The sequence below is a fragment of the Pleurodeles waltl genome, chromosome 8 (genome assembly GCF_031143425.1).
Source record: "Pleurodeles waltl isolate 20211129_DDA chromosome 8, aPleWal1.hap1.20221129, whole genome shotgun sequence".
NCBI classification, from domain to species: Eukaryota; Metazoa; Chordata; class Amphibia; order Caudata; family Salamandridae; genus Pleurodeles; species Pleurodeles waltl.
Window position 1 is genome coordinate 1,267,738,468 of NC_090447.1, and position 5,391 is coordinate 1,267,743,858.

Genomic DNA, 5,391 nt, shown 5'->3' on the forward strand with positions numbered 1-5,391 from the left:
AACCATGTATGAATATCCAGATTTAATTGATACGTTGCAATATTGATGAGAATAAAGTAATGTATCTTTAGTGGCATAGTCAGCACCCTCATGGCCATTGGATAGATAGTATGTGTGCCTTTTAAATGTAAAACATGGTTAGAATGTCTATATCACAGAGACTTTTAGATATGTGTTTTCATTTCCAAGTCATTATTAAGGGAAGGGGATGAGTTTGCACTAATAAGTCATTATTTCCCTAGGTATGTGCTGTGTACCATGTTCCTACTGTATCATACGTCATGTCCGAGCATTAGGTGTGACATTTGTATTTTAACACTTACAATGGACACAATGAGTGATAGACATACCTTCTTATATTCTTTCACATAGTTACCCTGGCATGAGAATGGTCAGACAACCTCCAAAGTACCATCCTCTAGCAGACCTGCAGACCATGGAGGATCGACATGTCATTCAGATCAACTGCCTGATTAAGCAGACAATCATGGATCTCTGTTGTCAGTTGGAGCCAGATCTAATGCCTTCCATTCGTTATCCAAATAGCACACCACCCATTGTGCAAGTCATGTCAGTGCTGCACTTTGTGGCCCCAGGGTCCATTCAAAATGCCGTGGTCCTAGCTGCAAGGATGTCCTAGCCTATGTTAAGTCTGGTCTTGAAAGCTGTACTGTCTGCATTGTTGAAACACCTGTACAGCTACATCCGATTTCCACAACGTGAAGATTTGGCCCGTGTGAAGGCTGACTTTTATGCTTTGGTACACATCCCACATGTAGTGCGTGCCATTGATGGTACCCATGTAGCCTTGGCTCCCCACATGGCAATGAACAGGTGTATTGGAGCAGGAAGCTCCCACTCCATAAGTGTCAAGTAGTCTGTTTGGTGGATGTCTACTTTCACAAGTATGTGCAAGGTACCCTGGTTCAGTCCATAATGCCTTCATCATGAGTGACAGCAATATCCCACTGCTGATGACACAACAGTACACAGAGAGGGCCTGGCTGGTTGGTAAATCATATATGTCTTAAGTGTCAGTATCTTATGTCTGCTGCCAAATGTAAGGCTGTCCAAGATGTATGTTTGCACATATGTAGTGATTCCTTACAGGGGATTCTGGCTACCCACACCGTTCCTGATTGTTGACTCCAATGAGTTACCCAGCCACACCAGGGGAAGTCTGCATCAATAAGTCCCAAGGAAGGACACAGCCTGTCGTGGAGCAGACTTTTGGGCTCCTGAACGCAAGTTTCATTTGCATTGATAAGTCTGGTGAAGCCCTCTTCTACTCACCCGCCAAAGTGTGTCAGATCACTGTGGCCTGCTGCATGCTCCACAACCTCGCCCTGAGATGCCAGATCCTATACATCCCATATATGGGGGAGCCAGCAGTTCCACTGGGTGAGAATATGGAAATGCCAAGTGAGGATGACTGTGAAGAGGATGAAGGTGGAGACATCCATGCAGATCTCATCAATCATTACTTCAGCTGACTGTAGGTATGTGTTGTTCTGTAAACTGATTGACTCAGTGGGGTTTTAGGGGGCTCAGGAGTGTTTGAGAAGGGTCTTTGTATGACCATCAGACAGTTCATTAGTTGCTTAGCAGTACATAGCTCAGCTGTGCATGCAAAATAGTACATGTAGTTGTGACTATTGTGATGATCTCCTTTGTTAATGTTTGTCACAAAGCACAATCATAGTTACCATTATATTTAGGACAATGTCTTTATATCCATTAGCTGTCTATACCTTTTGTTTTGCAAATTTACTTTGCAGATTTCTTCACAATGTCATCCTCATGTGGTCATTTTGGAATTGTGTCACTGGCAGGTGGGATTGGCAGGTGTGACGTGAAGTGGACATGAAATGATCCAGATATTGTATGACATATTGGTGGTATCTGAGTTTCATGCCCAGGCTGTCAGGACAGTGGGATGGCAGTGTTCTATTCCACACAATAGACCTGTTTGCCATTTAATCGGGGCCAATGGTGTCATGTGTGTAGTCTTGTGCCTATAACACATCATCCTGTGCAATCCATAACCTCAACCTTCTCATTGGTTTGATGGTACCATCTTACTTGTCTGTAGCTGTTACTGTGTTTCCACACTGCAGGCTGCTGTGCATGTGTGTCAAGACTGACATAGGTGAGTAGCATGTCTGCAGATACCTAACAATGGTAAGTGGAAGGTTCCATGACTGGGGACATTTTTTCTGATCTCTGTCTGTATTATGGGGAATGGTCTTTTGGGAGGTATGGTATGGGTATGTGATAAGGCCTTAGCTGATGACACATGTTTATCTATTTGGTTTGACAACAACTAACATGTCCCTAACTTCCGTAGGGGGTGTTAGTTACACCTAGGCTGAAGCACAAATCTGTGAAGCTGTATTTCACTGTATGATCATTGGAATGTTGTCAACCTATGTGCAGAAAAGTGCTATAAGTGGGGATTGGAGATTGTCCATTTGTAACATTGTAGATGCACTGAACCCAGATTCAACAGTACATGTAAGATGTCAGTTAACAGATTTGATACATGTGTGAATAGCATGTGTAAGCAACAAATTTCACAATTAACTGTTCATTTTAGATGAAAATGTACTCTCAAACATATGTGGTTCAGTTGTGTTTACTTACAAGTGCACAGGAAAATGAAAGGAATGGGATCAAATCAAAAAGTGCACACAATGAAGGGTTCAGACATGGTAGATGTAATCATCAGGGTAGTTGCTACAACATTTGGAGTCTCAAGTCCAGTGTTCCTGTAACAGTGGAAAATGCGGAGTGGTCAAAAAACAGTCAACAGGGTGTATCTGTGATACACAAGAGAAACCAATCAGTAAAGGGTCACTTCCTGGCAGTGGTTGAAGTCTTGGCATCCACTCCTCCTAGATGTTTTGGTGGACATCCACGTTTGCAGGGGGTTTTACAGAGGTAGAGGTGTCTGCTGCATGTCCTTTCCATGGAAGGGACTCCATTCCAGTGGCTGTCACAGATGATGAAGGGGCTGGTGTTACATGGCCAATGGAAGGGGTCTGCTGTTGTGGCCATACCCTGCTCAGGGTGGTGTTAATGTCTCTCAGCACCCCTGTTAGGGAGGCCATATTGGCATTGATGGCCTCCCACTGTTGCATAACTTCCTGGCGGTTGTACCTCTGCAACTGCTTTAGATCTCCCATCATGGAAAGTACCTGGCTCATCATGCCTTGGCTCTGTTGAAGACGTGGGAGATGGTGTCCTGGCCAGTTGTATCTCTAGCAGCCTCAATCCGCTACCCCACACCATCTCGCCCACCCCCATGTGCCTGTGCTTTGGCAGTTTGCCCACTCCCACTGGTGCCAGGCCCTTCATTGTCTGGGTTTTCTAGTGGTGACTCTGATACCTGTACTGGGGGACACACAATGATAGTAACTGTCCTTGGGATACAGGTTTGGGGGTGAATAGTTGCCTGGGATGTAGAAACAATAGGGCTGGGAGGATTCGATGTAGACAGGGTGAGGCTGACAGTTGTAGACTGACCAGGTATCCCAGATGGACAGTCATCCTCATTGTCCAAATATCCAGGGGTGTTCTCCTCACTGAGGGCTTCATCCCGGGGGGAAGTGGCTGTGTTAGGTGTCCTTTCCATGGTCCCAATGGCTAGGTTACCAGTTGAAGTGGAACAGACAGTTACAGATTGTAATGCAACATGTGGTTACAATTTTGACAGGTAGATATGCTTTGCGGCATATACTGGAAGGCTTTGCTTGATCACTTGATATGACAGTGATACCTGCTATAATTTCTGGGGAACAGCCATATGGGATACAAATAATTCCTATATCAAACATCTTGCTACAGGATGCCTGAGTATCAGGGCAGTTGGATGTGTGTTTACGGACTCATAATTAGTCTTCTGTGCAGGCTTTCTTATTTTGTTACGTCCCAGTTAGCAGTAGTTCAGTATTGAGTTACCAGACAGCTGCAAAATGTGAAGTGTAAACTGACCTGGCCATCAGATTAGGAGTAACCAATCCACATAGCCGTATGTGCCAGGTTACACCAAGTACAGCACACTGCATATATATGTGTTACCCCCAGGTGAGTACATTTCAATAGGTGACTGGAGGTAGAAGGGCCAGTTTAGCAGAGGACACAGTTGTAGCTGTTGTTATTGTACTGGCAGATACCCACAGCATTGCTGTAATTGTCCTAGACTGTACAACTGTGGCACATTCAGGTGGGTTTAGTTGATTGTTAAGTTGACATGCAAGGCAATTGTCATTGTGGTACACTGTTCTCGTGTTTTTTTTTTTTAATGAGGCCCTTAATCCAATGAACAGTGCAGAACATACTTTGAGGAAATCAAGGCTATACCTTGCTGCCCAGTGGTCAGGAACTGGTTAACCCACAGGTACCAAACGTTGTTACAGCGAAGCACCAAATTAAGAGCAGGTTTTCTCAGCATAAAATGATAGCTTAGCTACTGCTGTTTCTTTGGCAATTTATTTCCAATGAATGGGAGTGGGCTGATCATGCCTATAATTCAGGCCATCGCTAACATTTTGTAAGCGGTAGTGAACGCCACTTCCCCCACTTTAGGACTTCGATTCATCCGGGGAATTGTTGTATTGCAGAATCTAATAGTTCGTGATATATATCCAACACCTTCCTCAGCAGCCATGAAGAAATAGGTCACATCATGAAAGTGCAATATACAATATGAAAGTGCTGCATAAAATAATTTTGATTTAGATGGTAGAAGTATTTGGCCCTGGTTGAAAGATATTTTTCAAGGATGGAGAAAAAGAAGCTTGAAATTGTTTTGGATGGTTTCACTCTTCTAATTTTCTTACAAATCTGCAAGTGTATCATATCATTTTACCAGTACTAAAGCCCCTGTCCCATTTTTTCCGATGACTTTTCATGAACACAATGATAGTAATCCGGACTTTAAGCTCAAAAGTTGCTATGGTGAGATGAATAATTTAGTACATGGATTGAGATCCATCAATTTGTTATAGGCATTGTGCCAAATGGCGCATAAGAGTGGGATTGAGAAACTGCTTTGAAATCAGCATAAAAGCGGATTCCATGTTCGTTCATTTACTGTCATTTCTTGCCTTTGATGTAATCAACTCCATCATTGATCTTCGCACTACTGAACTGATTCACAAAGGACTAGCTCACCGGTAGGCAGTGTACACTTCTTGTATATATTTTTAAGGTCTTTTTTGTAATTTTTCCACAATAAAAAGATGTGCACCCTAGATCTAAGTTTCAGTTTCTGTCACTTGCACTCTCACTTGAAGTATGTATGAAGAAAACCTATAAAAAGTTTTGTAAATCGTGGATGGGTTCGCATTAGAAGCTCACAGCTAACAGAGGGGAATACTGCTGCTTTGC